At 50.2% G+C, this 17,742-nt stretch overlaps 2 long non-coding RNA genes across 2 annotated transcripts; one reads left to right on the top strand and one right to left on the bottom strand.

Annotated features, from left to right (window-relative positions):
• Positions 1–917: 917 nt before the first annotated feature.
• Positions 918–10,823, bottom strand: LOC116097047. The gene is made up of 3 exons (XR_004121193.1): positions 10,569–10,823; positions 9,697–9,962; positions 918–1,765 (listed from the first exon to the last, which is right to left on the bottom strand). It is a non-coding gene; the product is annotated as an uncharacterized LOC116097047 (long non-coding RNA).
• LOC116097048 lies at positions 10,490–12,864 on the top strand. Its single transcript, XR_004121194.1, has 3 exons — positions 10,490–11,005; positions 11,356–11,415; positions 12,598–12,864. It is a non-coding gene; the product is annotated as an uncharacterized LOC116097048 (long non-coding RNA).
• The last annotated feature ends 4,878 nt before the right edge of the window (positions 12,865–17,742 follow it).

Here is a 17,742-nt window from a genome sequence, read left to right as displayed (position 1 = left end):
AGCATTCAGCTGGTGACTCACAACTGTCTGTAACTCTAGCTCCAGTGGATCTGATGCCTTCTCTGGACTCCATGGACTCTGTATGCAAATGGGTGGACAGACATACATGTAGGCAAAACATCCACACCCACACACATTAAAAATAAAATGATAAGAGCAGGCTATTGGGCAGCTGTTCCCATCATCCTGGGAATTGGGCTCCACTTGCTTAGGAAAATCCTCACAGGTGTTTTGGCTGAGAAAACATGCGTCGTTGATCCTGGTCATTGGGTCCCGGAAAACGACCAGCAAATTGGATTTTGAGAGGGCCCATGGACAGAAGGGATGAGAGGCAGTGCCTAGAGGAGAGTCCCTCATCTCTAGCTAAGCTCAGACCTAACTACAGGAGTATAAGCCTATACTCCACAGATGGACATCTGGGAGAGCGGGGGCTGGCTCCTCAGCATCTCACATCCTCACCACCAAGTGGCTGCCACCATTGCCCCACCCTCAGATCAAGAACTTCCAGCAGGAGGAGATCTGAGTGGGGAAAGCCCTGTTCTCCACGTCCTGGCAGCAGACCCCGAAGTTCCCTTTTGAGGTTCAGGCAAATCAGAGGCTGTAGTCCCCCAAGCAGGCATGAGTTAGGACTCAGAAATGAAATTAGTCACTTCCCAATGGCTTCAATGTCCAGCTACCAGTATATAGAAAAGGCTTGTGAGATCTGTCTAGATCCTCTGGTCACCTCCAAGGTTGGCAACAAAGAGAGTGACCCGCTGCTACCCAGCTCTGCCCACTAGGCCCTTGTGAGCTTGGTGCCTCTGCACACCCAGTTGTCTCTCACCACACAGGAAGATGGCGCTCCTGAGCTACCCTTGTTGACAAGGGTCAGGCTTGCTGCCATGTTCCAAACCCAACATCCGCCCTCTTACCCCAGTTTCAGATCTCACGATTTCCAGGGCTGCTGCTGCTTCAGGGAGGCGCCAAGGGAGGTCGGCTCTCCCTCCTCTGTTATCCATAACGAGTATGGGTAAATACATGGATATTCTCAACAGTTGTCCACCTGTCCAGGCACTCGGAGGCAGGGTCAGAGCCAGGAGGCTGATCCGTGAGGCAACTCTCTGTGTGCTCTGTCATTAGGAAGGGCTTTTATTCCTCCTAACACCAATGATAAATCAAGAAGTGCAACGATATGGGCATAAAAAATGTCATATCCAGATGATACAGTATAGGGGGCTAGAGAGATGGAGCACAGTTAAGCTCACGGATGCAAGAGCAGAGGACCTGGGCTTGATTCCCAGCACCCACATGGTAGCTCACAACCATCTGTAATTTTAGTCCCAGGAGATGACACCCTTTTCTGGCTCCCACAGGAACTTCACACACGTGATGCACAGCCATACCTACAGGTAAAACATCCATATACACAAAATAAAAGATAAATAAACCCACCAGCACAACAACAAAAAGAATGATCCTGAAAGACCCTAAGGTCTGCACAGGTAAATCTTTAAGGCTCTTGAGATGGCTGCCTCGGACCAATGGGAGCCTATGCAGTAACAAGCATCCCGGAGGACAGATAGATTGAGACAGATGAAAGACAGGCATAGAGCATAGGCGGGGAGGGATGCATCTACGAACCCAGGCAGTCTTCAAAAGCTGAGACAAGATCCTTTCACAGAGACAACAGGTGGATGGACTCTGCTGCGTTTCAGACGTTTGGCTTCCAGAACTGCAAGAGAATAGATTTCTTTTGCCTTCATCCATCACACTCCTGGACACACCACTGAAACGAAGAAGAGAGGGGCGTGTAAGGCAGAGTGAGTCTCGGATCGGCTGCTATGATGCTGCTCTCTGGTCTCCTTCTTAGACAAACACACACTCCACCGTCCCCAACTCCGCAGTAAGCTGAAATGCAGCATGAGTAAATACCACAGTCATGTTGACACGCCCGAGGAGTGGAAGCAGGCCTCCTTGTCAGCCGACCACACTTCTTACCCTGACCCTGGAGAGAACTCCACCACACCAGACTGTACTTCATACTCAGTGTCAACCCAACTAGGGACAGAAGTTTTGACCCTCCGTGACTCACGCAGTCACACGAAGGGAAGGCGAGGTCTGCTGAAGTCACATTCACACAGGATCAGCGGAAGCAATGGACGTGCTTCAGAACCCACGTGGGCATGTGGCCCAAGGCTGAGCCTTTAGGCTGTTGACCACATCACAGTCCACTGACTTGTGTTCAGTCTGGCTCAGGAAGAACAGTGATTTTGTGTTTAGCAGTAGAATTTTTGGTCTTGTTTTTGTTTGGTTTTCTGGAGATAGGACCTCACAGAGCCCAGGCTGGCCTCAAACTCAATATAAATATATAGCTAAGGATGACCTTGAATTCTGATCTTCCCATTTCCCTCCCCTCATCCTGGGATTACAAGTGCGTACCGCCACATCTGGGTTATGTGATGCTGGGGGATCAAACGAGGGCCTGTGTATGTTAGGCAAGCCTCTTGCTGGTAATGGGGGCAGATGCCTGTGACTGCAATGCTCAGGAGTCTGAAGCAGGCTGACTCTGAGCTGAGCAAGCTCTTATCTCAAAACAGTTCCCTCCGTTGTCGGAAGATAGGTGCTAAAGACATTTCCTGCTCACTTCACAAAAAGGAGCCGCTGGGTTTTGAGAGCCAGGGAGGGGGCCTCCTGGGGTCAGAAGGCCCTGGTCAGCAATGGGAGGGAAGCCAGTAGCTTCCATACAGCTGAATATAGGAACCTGCAAAGCAACTGAGTGACCTTCACCTGTCCCCAGGTGAGGCAAGATAAGACCTCGATGACAGACAGCCCTGAACAGGACCTGGAGAAGCTATGCTAGGACTCCTGACCAAAGAGAGAGTTGACAAGAGTATGTTCTCAAAGCCACTGCGTTTGTGCTGACCTGGTACACAGCACTGGGAAACTTCCACAGGCCACCACAAGAGCAGCAGTGATGGCGGAGATGGATCCCACTAGCCTGACCTGAGCTTCTAGGTACCTTCACAGCTTCCTTTGCCAAGCCACACTGAGTCACACGACGGGAAGTCAAGCCAGCTCTACTGTGACCACACTTACTCCTGATGATACGACTCAAAACAGGGATACAGCGGGGACTCAAGAACATCCATACACCATTAGATAAGGTAACGGCTGCCATGCTTGACAGAGTCTGTGCTAAGGAGCTCAACAAATGCTTGTTCTTCGTGAATTATTTCACTCTGTCAACCTGGCCACACTCTAAAGCTTGTGAGGGCGTGCGAGTGCGCGCGCACACACAGACACACAGACACACAGACACACAGACACACACACAAAGCCTTGGATATGGGTGGACCAGGTGTTTGGGAACGAGTAACCCTCCCTCCTCATCTGACCATTGCAAGATGGGTCAAGCTGTCTCGAGATGCTGAACCCTGGACCAGGACTCAGGAACTGAGGAGCCCACTGGGGCTAACCCACACCCAGACACTGTGCTTTTAGATCGTTCCACAGACATAAGTTAATTTGACGCATATTTGAGGAGAAGAAGGGTTTGCCCCAGTATGAGAAAACAACCACATGATTGAAAATAATTAGCAGTGAATGCTGTCAGAGAGAGAGAGAGAGAGAGAGAGAGAGAGAGAGAAAGTGAGAGAAAGAGAGAGAAAGAGAGAGAATGAGAATGATGGAGGCAGGGGAGGCTCGCCTGTTCAACAAGCCCCACCCCAGTTCAGTGTGGGAGGATGTGGCTCATGAGTAGCTTCAAAAGAATGAAAATGTTGCTCTTCTGGGGGTTTTCTAAAGTCCTAGGGGCTGAACCCGGGGCCTTCCACATGCCAGGCAAGCGCTTTGTCACTGGCTTACCACTCATGTGGACTTAGTCTTGGGCTCTAGCTGGAGTTAGTTACACACTCCAGCATGACCTTGGATGACGGGCATGGTGGCTTATGTCACTGATGTGAGAAAAGGTGGGCGTTAGCCTTGTCTACATTGAGAGTTCTAAGCGAGTCCAGAGCTACAGAGCAAGATCATATCATCATCATCATCATCATCATCATCATCAATAATCATCGAAAGGAAAGAATAAAGAATGACCTTGAACTCCTGGCCTTTCTGCTTCCACCTTCTGAGTTGTGGGATTATAGGAATGTGCCAATTTATGCAATGGTAAGGGTCAACTGAGCCCAAGGCTTTGTGCATGCCAGGCAAGTACACCACCTATGGATTACATCCCAAGGCCTTAAGGTTTTTTGAGGGCATAGCAAAGTCCTTAGCAGATGCCTAAGTTGGGGCCTGGGGTCCTGTACAGCTACTGGTCTCCCAGGCTAGCTGGGTTCACACCTGAAGTCAAAACAGACAGGACCAAGTACAGAGGAACCTGATCCTTGAACGGCTACTGCCTCTGTTCTAGCTCTGCAGGGCCTACTGTCCAGAGCAGAGAGAGTACCGGGAGGGACCCAACTGGACTCTCAGCACATCCTGAGCTGCTGTCTTCCAGCAAGGTCACCAGAACTTTGTGGTCCTCTGGCCACAAAGATGGTACGGATCTGAGTACTTGGGACTGAGAGGCCAGAGGAGGGACGACTTACGGAGAACCTGACTCAATTAGAAATTAAAGGGCTAAGATGGCTATATGGTTAGATCACACGCAGAGCAAGCTTGGGGACGGGGGTTTGAATTCTCGGAACCCATATAAATGTCAAGTGGACATGGCAGAAAGCAAAGACTGGGAAACTCAACCCAGAGAAAGCTGGCTCTCGAGACTAACCGTATGTTATCAGTGAGCTCTGAGGTTGATTGAGAAACCCAGCCCATTGAGTAAGACGGAACAGCCATTGAGGATGGCTTTCACGTGCATAGGCACCCCACAAACCTGTGCTCATATGCATGCAAGCATGTAACTCCATACACATGCATGCACATAGAAAATTAGAATAAATGATTGCTCAGTGATGGGGGGCTTGCCCAGCAGTGTGGGGCCCTGACTCCTGGGATGGGAGCTAAGGGGTTGGTTGGTTTGCTTGAGGTTGGGGTAGAAGTTTCTGCAGCCCACACCGTGACTGTAGGGACCAGCGGGGCCTTAGGATCCAGGACTTTAAGCTTCCCTCACTGGTTTCGTTGATAGGACGGCAGTGAGTGCAGCTGCCTTCATATAGTAGAGTGAGCATGGCTGTCGAACCCACTGGCATTCCCAGTCCACCTTCATTGATAATGTCTCGAGATGAGGTGACCATCTGAGGTAAGCCTAACACTAGGATTAAGGATCAAGCCTGGGGTGACACATGCCCTTAATCCCAGCATTTGGGAAGCAGAGGCAGACAGATCCCCGTGAGTTCAAGGCCAGCCTGGTCTACACAGGGAAACCATGCCACGAAACAGCAAAACAACCCCAGCCTTGTTGGGGATGAGACAGGAAGCTCCCCGGGGTTTTCTGGCTGATAGCAGCTCCAGGCTCAAGGGAGAGGGGTAGGAGAGGACACTTTAGGGTCCTCTCTAGCCACTATGAGCTCACCCAGGCACGTGTGCACACATGTGCAAATACATGACACACACACCCACAAGAAATAAAACCAAAGCCAAATAACTTTAAAAAGAACATAACCAACATTAGGGATGAACATGGGTCATTCAACAACTAACACTGGGCTGCTAACACCATACACACACACACACACACATACATACACACACACACACACACACACACACACACAAACATGAATACACAAATACACATACACCACACACACACACACACACAAACATGAATACACAAATACACATACGATACATACACACTATACATATACACCCACACACATACAACACACACATGAACATACACATACCACACACTATACATATACACGCACACACATACACACACACCACACACACTATACATACACCCCCCACACACACACCCATATACACATACCATATACACACGACTATACGTACACATACTACACACACATACATACGTACATACACACACACACACACACAGGACATCTGCAGATATCCTTCTTTGTATATTTTTTATATCACCTCAAGGCATTTTACTTAGTTTAAATATCTGCAATACTAGGTCAAAAAAAAAAAAAACAAGCAGTAACTTTTAAGAAGGGGAAGAGAGAATCATTTGCAATGCAAAATTTAAAAAAAAAAATCAAACAAACAAAAACCACTCCAGCCCCTGGGAATCTATCAGTGAGGACAGAATCCACCATCTTAGGGGATGTGTGGAACACGGACAGACAAGAGCTCGACGCTGATGCTCTGCCTACATCTGCATGCCATCCTGCTTGATGCCTAGTTTTGTTTTTTTTTTCAAGAGAGGGTTTCTCAGTTCGTATTTCTGGCTTGTCCTGGAACACACCCTGTAGACCAGGCTGGCCTTGAACTCAGAGAGATACACCAGCCTCTGCCTTCCTAGTGCTGGGATTAAAGGCGTGCACCACCACTGCCCAACATTGATGACTAGTTATTTTATACTACCGCTCAGTACACAGTACATCCTAAGCTCGATGTATCTTCCCTCTCCTCTCCCTCTGATTCAGGGTCTTGCTCTGTAGCCTGGTCTGGCTTCTCACTCTGATCCTCTAGTCTCAGCCTTCCAGGTGCAGGGATTCTGGGCGTGTCCTACCCTACCTAGTTCATAAACCCAATTTCATGACTGAGGAACGAAAGCCAAAAAGGTCAATTTCTACTTCCAGATTCACAAAGCTAATGACAGAGCTGGCTAAGACAGGACAGGTCCTTGAGCCTAAAGTCATGCCTAGACCTGAATGCTGAAGCTCCAAAGCGGCTCTGAGATTCCCTGTGGGAGGAGAAAAATGAACTGTGCCATAGGTGGCCGCATGGTGACGACACCTCCCGCTAAGTAGCGGGTGTGCGGGTCTGCCGAACCCTTGAGCCTGCAGGGCTGAGCTGTGCTCTCTGGGAAGACGGGGCCTTCTGGCCACCGCAGGCTACAAGGTTGCAGTCTAATCTCTTTCATCTTTCCTTCTGATACTGTTACAGAGTGTCCTGCAATCCCCCCACCCCGCCCTCAGACTCACAGCTTCCTTGATAACTCTCAAATATATCAAACGCTGGCATTTGCACTTGCTGGCCCTTCTGTCTACAGAGTGCCTACTTAACCTCTGTTAGACTCATCCGCAGCAACTCTCTGCACATGGCAACCGGTGAAGAAGTAAGTGGGCCCTGCCTGCCTACTTTCTCGTCCATCTCCCTGATCTCTTGAGGTCAGAGGTCATGTGTCCTATAACAACCACTGCAGCCTCTTTTGCCCTGGCATCCTGCTATGCCGTCTAGGCCAATTGCCAGTCACAAGAGTAGTACAGAATAACAACAGAGGGTACCGTGTTACTGGGAGGCTCGTCCTGGCTTCTCTAGGCTTAGCATTGTTAACTAGTGATATGTACCAAGGATTCGGGGTGAGAAGCAAAAATGTCCTCGCGGCTGCCAGACCTGTTAGTCGAGGATCCTTGAGACTTACAAGAAAGTCGGACTGGCAGAGCAAGGGAGAGGCCACTGGTCTGAAATCATTGGCCATTATTAACATACTCGGCAACTGATGTCAATAGGTGGCCTGCCCCAGACAATCCAGATGAACCTTCAAGGTTAATATTCAAATGCACGCGCTTCCCTCCTTCCCTAGCGTAGCCACGCTGGCCATTACTGCATAGGACTATAGCTCAAAGAACGGCCATTTGTCCCTGAGTTCTCAGAACGGCAGACAGAGGCGAGGCTGGTCGCACATAACACTGTGCCACTTTGTCCCTGGATGTGACATTTTATACAAGAGGCCCAGTCATATCTAGATGCACGAGCCCAAGCATAGATTGTCAAGAGACCACAGGTCCCAGGTCTCTGGAGAGCCTTGCCAGACATGGAGCTGGGGAGGGTCGGGGAAGGGGATGGCTGTATGTGTTCCGTGGGTGTTGCTAGACGCTCACTTAATGCTACATAGCTAGCTATCAGGGGGCTTAGAGGCCCCTCAGGACGAACCCCTCCTTCCTGTTTCCCTGAGTAATGTTAACAAATGGAAACGTTCAGATTGCCTCCTTGAGATTTCAAATACCATCGCAAAGAATGGAGGAATCTTGGCTTTGTTGAGGCTTACTTCCTAGGGGAAGACTAATTCCTCCCAGTTGAAAGAACAGAATATAAATTCCACCTCTTGCCAGGGGTGGAGATCTGACATCCTAAGCTACCACATATATCACATACGATTGTCTCCCCCCTTTAAGTGTTCATCCAGTGGGGCCTGTCAATCACCCAGCCTGAAGTCTACCCATACCCCTCCCACATCCGGGAAACTAGATTCTCCTGAAGACAGGCCAAGAAGACAGGAGAGATAATTATTCCCTTGATGAAATGATGCCCTTGCCCTTCCTGGAAGGCCTCCTCCCTCCGAGCAGCTGCAAGCAGCTAGCCTCGATCTCACGAGGCCTCTGAGCGCGTGAGCGCGCGCACACGGCGCTGCAGGCTGTGCCTGCTCTGCGATCTGAGTCCCAACTCACGCCTCCTCCTTCTCAGTTACCTTATCTTTTGGATCCTGGCTAAGGCCCAAGCCTGCATCCTCTGGCACCCTGAGCTTTCTTGAGCTCTTTCTCTGAAGTCTTCCACTCCTGCCATGCAGCTGTTTGCCCACTTCCATAGCAAAAGGCATGGCTTTCTCGACTTCTCTCCCATGTCCTCTTCCCAGAGACATGTACTGCCTGCCTGCCATGTTTCTCTCACATCCTAATAAACTTGTCCTTGAGCTGCCTTCCGAGTTTATTAAATTCTCCTATTAACAACACGAAGAACCCCAAAGGGAAACCTTTCACACTAGCCCGGGAAAGGGGGCACCTGGGACTTGGCCCCTGCTGCTCTGGTAGGCGGCAGCGAGCCCTTTCAGGCTGGGCAGAGCTCCTGCCAGCAGGGGCGTTCTCCACCGAGGGGGACCTGGGATGAGGCCGAAACCCCTCAGCTCTGACAGTAGAATATGAATCCATGGACAGGAAGCTGAGGCGGGAAATGCTTTCAGCTCAAGACTAGCTGGGGCTACACACTACTTTGTCACACACACACACACACACTTTCAGAGTACAGCTTTAGTGACCCAAGCACTTTTTTTTCCTGCCTAATAAATATCACAATCCAGCCGGGCAGTGGTGGCGCACGCCTTTAATCCAAGCACTTGGGAGGCAGAGGCAGGGGGATTTCTGAGTTCGAGGCCAGCCTGGTCTACAGGGTGAGTTCCAGGACAGCCAGGGCTACACAGAGAAATCCTGTCTCGAAAACAAAAAAACAAAACCAAAACTAATAATAATAAAAATAAAAATAAAAAGCCTCAGTAGAACTCTGGGTGGCAGGGTCAGTGCCCCCATTTATGGGTGGGAAAGAGAACCTGGGGGTCGTCAGCTTTAGTTCAACTCCCACATTGGTGAACACAGCCCAAGGGCGTCAGGGCCTTCTTCATGCCCAACAAAGATCAAAGAAGGAAAAAATCGGCCCAAGCAAAACTCCCCCAAAGGAATCCTTTCTCTCCGGAGAGGATGATATCAAAGGACATTTTGTTACTTCTTGGAAATTCTTCGCCTTCCCAGGGCTGCACAACCCAGCAGTTTTCTGTAATTATCACTCACGTATTCGGCCTAGTTCCTGACTCCTTCGCACACTTTCCCACAGACCGGCTCTTTCGCACACCGGCTCAGTGTTTACCTGAGCTCCACGGCGAGCAGGTGCGCAGACCCCGGGCCCCTGGAGCCCCCGGCCTTGGCTTCCAGATTCGGGCAACGAGTCCCAAAGCCCACAATCTGCAGTTACCGAGGGGAGAAGCCCTGCTCTGAACAAGCCCAGGCAAGCCCAGGCATAGCCCCTGCTCGATCCTCCTCCAGGCGCCCGGGAGGGAAGCCGCGTCTTTCCAGTCAGACTTCACCAGAGTTGGGATCGCTTTAAATGGTCGGCGTGGCCACATCTCTTGTCACCTGGAAAGAAAAAGTGGGTCAAGGTGGGCGAAAGGCCCGGCGCGCGAGGGCGGTGCCAGCCAGCAGTGCGGGCGCCGGGATCACGCTGGTCTATGCGCCGGGGGCGGGGGTGGGGAGGTGACCGGACACCGCAAGGGGACCAAGCAGCCAGGCCGGGGTCCTAGCGCGCGGGTCCCGCACCTCCGCCTCTGCTCTGCTAGGGTCGGCTCTTCCCCCAGCGAGAGCTCAGAGTTTGCGCAGCGCCTCTTGTCTCGCTCCCTGCCCACCCAGTTCCAGGACGCACCACCCTAAGGCTGATGTCGCATGCACCCTGGGCCATCGTGATCCTTCCGGGTACCCCCTTGCCTCTCCGCGATGAGACCGAAACCCGAGTGGGCCTTTAACAAACAAACAGAAACCACGGAGACACTCAACACAATACTCAGCCCGCGGGATAGAGCCCTGGGAAGAGGTCAAAAAAGTTCCACGTCCAGGTCACTTAAATATGGACGCGTCTTCTCTGAGCCACGGCCAGCTCAGAGTGATTCGGGTGATTCTCGTAGCCCCAGGTTTTCACGCCAGGAAAAAAGCACCCTGCCGTGGTCCTGTGTCCTGTTCCCAACTCACCGTGTCCCGAAGTTGTGGCGCTGCGGGATTCTGTGTCGACCCAGATCTATAGGTCTTAAAACTCTGTGAGCTGGTCCCAGGAGTGTGGGGGAGGTGTTGGGCGCATGGCGCTCTTGAGCTGGGAGCGCAGGGCAAGAGACCTCGAGTGGGGCCGGGCTTTTGTGCTAAGTTAGACTGAAGTACGGAGCTGCCGGGAGGAGCCTGGGCAACGAGCCAGGCACGCGCCTCCCATTTCTCACGCCTTCTTCTCCATCCAGTGCTTACGGCACAGGACCCCCTTGTGAGTTAGTGGAGAGGCTCAGTGTGCACAGCCCTGAAGACTACCTTGCGCTGTGGGAAAGGGAACCCCACCTATCATCCTGTCCCCCAGCCAGTATGGCTCTCAGGCTCAGCCAGGATGCTCCAGAGACAAGCTGCCCTCAGCTCCATCCGCCCAGGTACTAAGCCACAGACTCACTGATACTCCTGAAATCCCTTCATCAGCTGCAGACTCACACCCATACACGTCATCTCCAACCCTCCACGCACTTGGAATTCACACTTCAGCCGTGCCCCATGAGTGCAAAGCACCACCCTGAGACTGAAGAGGTCCCTGGTCACCAGAGCAAAGTTCTCTAAAGCGAGAGGGAAAGACCCCATTTCTTCTCCATGGAAGGGGAAGGGGCTCTTCTGAGGAAGAGAGAGACAAACACTGCCCCAGCATGCAAGGACCCCTGGGCTCACGAGCTCTCCCCATTTTGCAGAGGGAGATGCTCTGGGTATGAGCCTATGTATTATCTTTTCCCAGACTTCTAGTATCTGGGAGATCTCAAGAGACCCAGAATCGCATGGCGGTCGGCAGGCACAGGTGAGGGAGCAGCTCTACCAGGCAGGCCCAGCCATTGCAAGGGAGGTAGGAATTCCACACCCTGGCTTTCACTGCAAGAGCCCAATCTTCAAAGAGCTTCAGGGTCTCTCTAAAGGAGGTTGGTGGGCTCTGGAGGCTGCCCTCAGAAAGGTGTTTGTTTCTTAAGACAGGGTTTCACTATGGAGCCCTGGCTGGCCTGGAACTCACTGTGTAGACCAGATTGACAACAAATGTACAGAGAGGGGCCTGCCTCTGCCTCCTTAGGGCTGAGTTTAAAGGGGCATGCTGTCACAAGCAGCTAGGGCAAGGTTTGTGGACAGTCAAAGTGGGGTCCCCTTCTGACTCACTGTGTGACCCCTTGGGCACTGATGAGTTCAAACACACACATACGCATGCACACACACACACCTTTCCTCAATGCAGTCTCTTGTAATACTAGGTATCATATTACATCTCCCCTGGAGATTTTCAAAGAATCCTTTTGAGATAACCCCTGGTCCTCTCTAATTTACAGGTGATGACCAGAAAAGTGAAACTTGGCCCTTGTCACAGTGGCAAGAAAAATGAATGAACATATGTGCTCTGCCCTGGGGGGCGGGGTGTCCTAAGGCCTGTAGTTAAGTAATAGCCCACAGCAGACCTTCCCAAGCACCAACTGTTCATCCGAGCGTCTGGGGAACTTGAAGGGCACTCATTCTCAGTCCATAGGAACAGACCCGTGGGAGCATTCGAATCTGGGTGCTCCATCCCCACTGGCTTTCCTGTACCCTGCTTTTCTCTGAGAATCACCAAATGCCTTGATGTGGGCAGCTAAACGAGATGGATACACTGTATAGCAATAGATTTCACCAACCAGAAAACTAAAAATAGCCCAATTCTTGCCCACTTTTCCATTGGAGGCCCCTTTTTCTTTTTTCTTTGTGTGTGTGTGTATTCCCATCCCCACCCCCCCATGGTGGGAAACAAACCCAGGACTTTGTCACTGCTAACAAGCACATCCCCAAATCTCTGTTTGTTTCTTTTTGTTTTGTTTTTGAAGCTAGGTAGCACAAGTCAGCTTTAACCCTCCTCCTGCCTCAGCTCCCTGCAAGCTGCTAGGGCAAGGATGTGCTGTTTTGTTTGGCTAAGGACTGTTTTTGGAAAGCCTTTCTGTTCTACAAGTTTGGTCCTATCTCTCCCTAGTTTTTGGTTTAGATTGTTGCAACAGACATCCCACACTTGGAGCCCCGCCGGCCTCCAGGCCATGCAGGAGGTCTCTGGAAAGAGGGAATATCGGAGAAGCAGGAAGTATATCAGCTGAGGCCCCAGCAGCACAGCCCACATCCCCAGCCCACGGCCGCCATCAGCATCTCCTATATGGCCGCCATCAGCATCTCCTATACGGCCGCCATCAGCATCTCCTATATGGCCACATCAGCATCTCCTATATGGCCACTGACGCCCAGTGGTGGTTAGGCTCCTGCTTGCTTTTCTCTCTAACCTGTTCTATAAAGTGTTCCAGATGTTTCTAGATCTAAGTCATCCAGAATGCCCAGCCAGGAAGCCAGGGAGTATTGATCTCCTGTGAAGATCTCTTGTACGAAGAGGAGGACTTACAAAGGAGGTTGAAAATGTTCTAGGATTAAAGACTAGAGATGTTTGCACGACATGGCGATGGTTTGTATGTGACATTCCCCATAATCTATGGCATTTGAAAGCTCGGTCAGCAGTGGGTGGCACTGCTTGGGGAGATGGGCGGTTAGGAGGTGTGGCCATGTTACTTAGGAGGTGTGGCCTTGTTACTTAGGAGGTGTGGCCTTGTTAGGTGAGTACCGCGTAACTTCAGACCAGCTCTGAGAGTTTAGAGCCTCATGCCACTTCAAGCTCCCTTCCTCTGCTTCCTGCTTGCAGTTTGGGTCGTGGTCTCTTGGCTGCTCCTGTTGCCACACCTACCTGCTGCCACTCTCCCAGCTGCTGTGACAGTAATAGACTGCCATCACCCTGGAGCCATAAACCCCTCCTGCTCTAGGTTGCCTCGGACATAGTGTTTTATTACAGCAACACAAAACTAAGCTAAGACATTTGGTTTTGTGACCATCCTGGCACAGTGTAACTGTTGATGTTATGGTAAGTTCATCTCAGGAGGGAAAGGGGTCTGAGGAGATAGCTCAGCGGAGAAAGGCCCTTGTGTGCAGGCATGAGGGCCTGAGCCAGAGACCCCAGAGCCCGTGGAAAGCCAGCACAGTTGCATACATCTGTAATCCCTGAGCTGCTGTCGAGACAGGAGAATGCCCTGCAAGTTCTTGAGCCAACAGCAAAACCAAGAGACTCTTTCTCAAGCAAGATGGAAGTTGAGGACCTGAGGTTGTCATTTGACATCAATACTTGTGCTATGGTATACACACAGTGACATACACACACATGCACACATACAAATATACACACAGACAGATAGACAGACACACACGGAGACAGACACATATACGCACATGCGCACACACACTCACATACACAAAGATTGAAACAAAAGAAGAAAGGGGGCTGAGCAGTGGTGGCGCACGCCTTTAATCCCAGCACTTGGGAGGCAGAGGCAGGCGGATTTCTGAGTTCGAGGCCAGCCTGGTCTACAGAGTGAGTTCCAGGACAGCCAGGGCTACACAGAGAAACCCTGTCTCAAAAAAAGAAACAAAAAACAAAAAACAAAAAACAAAAACAAACAACAATGACAAAAAAAAAAAGAAAGAAAAGAAAAGAAGAGGAAAAGGGGCCTTAGTGGGCTCATACTGTCCAGCACCAGGCCCTGTATACTTTTTCTAACATCAGAAGGGAAATGGGGGCAAAGCCATCTTTGCATCATTTCTTCCCAACTGGGCATTCCCTGAAACCCCACTCACTTCCCTTGACCTAGAAGCTCTCGTTCTGTGGTAGGTGACAGGAAATCAGGCATCCTATAGCTGCAGCTGATCTCTGCTGGAGCCCCGAGTCAAGAGCCCAGGCAGCCTGCCTCTTCCCTGGGGACTCCAGAGATACTGCCCCAAACTGGAGTGTGGCACAGGCTAGTCTATGTACTTGTGTGTGTATGTGTGTGTGCATGTGTATATGTGGCATGGGGATGGGTGCTCCAGGGAGCCTCCAGAGCCCATGCAGAGCCTTGGCCAATGTCAAGCACAATTCTCTCGGCCTGGACTGCGAGTAACAGAGTCATCTCACTGGGCAAACAGATCACCACCAGATTAAAAACCGCAACCAGCCGCAACACAGAAGAAGTGCTTTTCTCTGTGCTAGTGGCACTGAGTGCTGAACACCCGACTCCAGCAGCCTTAAGGTCCTGCGGGTTCACCAGCTTCTAACACTGCTGTGTGGCTACTGAGCCCGGTCAGCCTTTCTCTGATCAAGCACCCAGGAGCACCTTACTCTAAGACTGAATTGATTATCCATCAGTAGATAGATGGAAAGTTACTTCATCAATAAGCCTATTGTCAAGACTATTCCGTGTCTGATGGTCTGTATTGAATTTGTTCCCTCTGTAGCTCTACGCAGTCCCTACATTTGGGCTGACTGGATGGCTCAGTGGGTAGAGGTGCTTGCTGCAAAGCCCTGAGGACCTGAGCTTGTTCCCTAGATCCCACATGCTAGGAAGAGAGGACCAAGTCTTAGAAGTTGTCCTTTGACCTCTCCACACGCTCCTAGGTGTTCCTGTGCTATTTGTAGGTGTGGTGGGAGGCCCAGGCAGGAGGATCACTATGCTCCGCTCCATAGAAAGACTTTGTCTTGTCTCTAAAAATAGAAAACAAAACAAAAAAAAAAGAAGGAAAAGAAAGAAAGAGAGAGAGAGCTATTTTCTTCAAGTAATTTGGGATAGCTTATTTGAATAAAGACTTCATCAAAGAAGCAGTCAGAGGGAAACAAAACAAAACAAAAAAACAAAAAACCCAGTGCGCTTCGATGACAACCCAGACAGTGAAATCTAACATAAAGGAAGGAATTTAGGATGCTTTTGTTTTCCTTAAAAAGAAAGTTGTTTTTGTTGTTGTTTTTGAAATAGGGTCACGTTTAGCTCAGGCTGTCCTTGAACTCCCTTCGCATTGGGTGGATGACCTTGACGTTCTGATCCTCCAGCCTTTACCAGCTGAGTTTTCAGACTGTAGGTATGGGTCACCGCATCCACTTAATTTTATTTTATTTTATTTTATTTTACTTTATTTTGTATGTAAGTATTTGACCTGTATGTTATATGTGCGTAACTTATTTGTAAAATGCTCATAGACATCAGAAGAGGGCACCAGACTCCCTGGGACTGTGTTACAGATTGCTGTGAGCCACTGTGTGGGTGCTGGGAGCCAATCCCAGGTTCTCTGTAAGCACAGCCAGTGCTCCAACTACTGAGCACCTCTGTACCCCACCACACCCTGCTTCTGCAGTGCTTAGGGTTGAACCAAGACTGCACGCTAGGCAAGCAGTCTACCAACTGAGCTATGTCCTCAGCCCCAGCAGATTATTATTTTTACAAAACTTTATATATGTCTATGGGTGTGTATGTGTGGTGTGTATGTGTGTGTGGTGTGTGGGGTGTGTGTGTGTGGTATGTGTATGGTGTGTGATGTGTGTGTGTGTGGTGTGTGGGGTGTGTGTGTGTGTGGTGTGTGTGTGTGGGGTGTGTGTGTGTGGTGTGTGTATGGTGTGTGTGGGGTGTGTGTGTGTGGTGTGAGTATGGTGTGTGGTGTGTGTGTGTGGTGTGTGTGTGGTGTGTGGTATGTGTGTGGTGTGTGTGTGTGGTGTGGTGTGTGTGTGTGTGTGTACATGTGGGTACATTCTTGTGTATGAATCTGGGTCATCTCAGGGAAGTCAGAGGACAACCTTAAGTATCAACCATAGCCTACCATCTTGTTTGAGATAAGGTCACTGTGTATGCCAGGCTACACAGTCCCCAAGCTTTTGGAATTGTCCTGTATCTGTTTTCCATCTCCCCACAGGAGCTCAGGGATTACAGACTCTTGGCTACATGCCTTGCTTTCCCATAGGTTCTGGGGTTTGAACTCAGGTCCTTACACTTATGTGCCAAGTACTTTTATCCACGGAACCGTCCTTAATTCCCCTAGCAGATTATTTTTAAGGAACCGATGGGTCTTTGTGTCCGTCAGCTGGCCCTCAAGGCCTGTCAATCACAGTTGGGTTAGAACAGGATCCATTGACTAGGGACTAGAAGTCATTTCTGCAAGACGTTCATGGTGAAGGCCAGTGCTATTCCCACCCTCCACCACCAATGAGGTTTGCAGATGGAAGAGCTCGCTGACCAGCGGTCTTTCACCTTGCTGTCCTGACTCTGTCCTTCCCCAACGCCCAAGGCTGAGTGGTTCTTAATTTCATGTCTAGTGGGTTTAGAGAGGTAACATTAAAGCTGTTTCCAAATCGTGGTGTGGTGGAATGTTCCTGTGATCTCAGAACATGTGACTCTGAGGCAGAGGGATTGCCAGTTTCAGGCTACCCTGGGTTATATAAGAAGACCCTGTCTCAAATACATACATACATACATACACACATACAAATACATACATTCATACATACATATATAATACATACACACATACAAATACATACACACATACATGCACACATACATACACACACATACACACACACACATACATACACACATACATACACACACACACACACACACACACACACACATACATACACACATAACAACTCCACAGGCCGTAGGCTGGGAAACAGCTTGGTGATTAAGCACTTACTACCCAAATATGGGGTCCAGAGTTCAGATCTCCAGAACCCACCTAAAGGCTGGGTGGGCATGCTGGCTCACCTGAACTTCCAGCCTTGGAAAGGCAGAGACAGGAGATCTCCAGAGTAATCTGGCTGGCTAGACTGGCCATACTGGTGAGCTCTGGGTTTGACTGAGAGCCCCTGCCTCATTGACAAAGGTAGAAGAGCCTTTGAGGAGAATCCCATCAGATTCTCACATGCACAAACACCTATGCTCATGGGCACCCCACACACTTGTGCCTGCACATGTGTAAATATGTATACATACATACATGCAGGCAGACACACACACACACACACACACACACACACACAGAATGGAAAAAGAAAAAAGTCAACAAACCCTGTTTATATCTTGTCCATGTCTTGAGGGATCTCCCTATCAACCTATCCAGCCACTGGTTCCGAGTCCCTGGTGTGGAGGGCTGATGGCACATTGTTTCCTAGTCTTTGGAGTTCTGGTTCCTTCTGATCTTTGCAGCTATCACTCTCAGGGCCCTCTGCAGTACCTCCTGTCACTCACTGGCCTCTTCTGTGGGCCTCCCCTCCCCTCCCCTCCCC

The sequence above is a fragment of the Mastomys coucha genome, unplaced genomic scaffold (assembly GCF_008632895.1).
Source record: "Mastomys coucha isolate ucsf_1 unplaced genomic scaffold, UCSF_Mcou_1 pScaffold18, whole genome shotgun sequence".
NCBI classification, from domain to species: Eukaryota; Metazoa; Chordata; class Mammalia; order Rodentia; family Muridae; genus Mastomys; species Mastomys coucha.
This window is presented reverse-complemented; position numbering and strand designations above follow the sequence as displayed.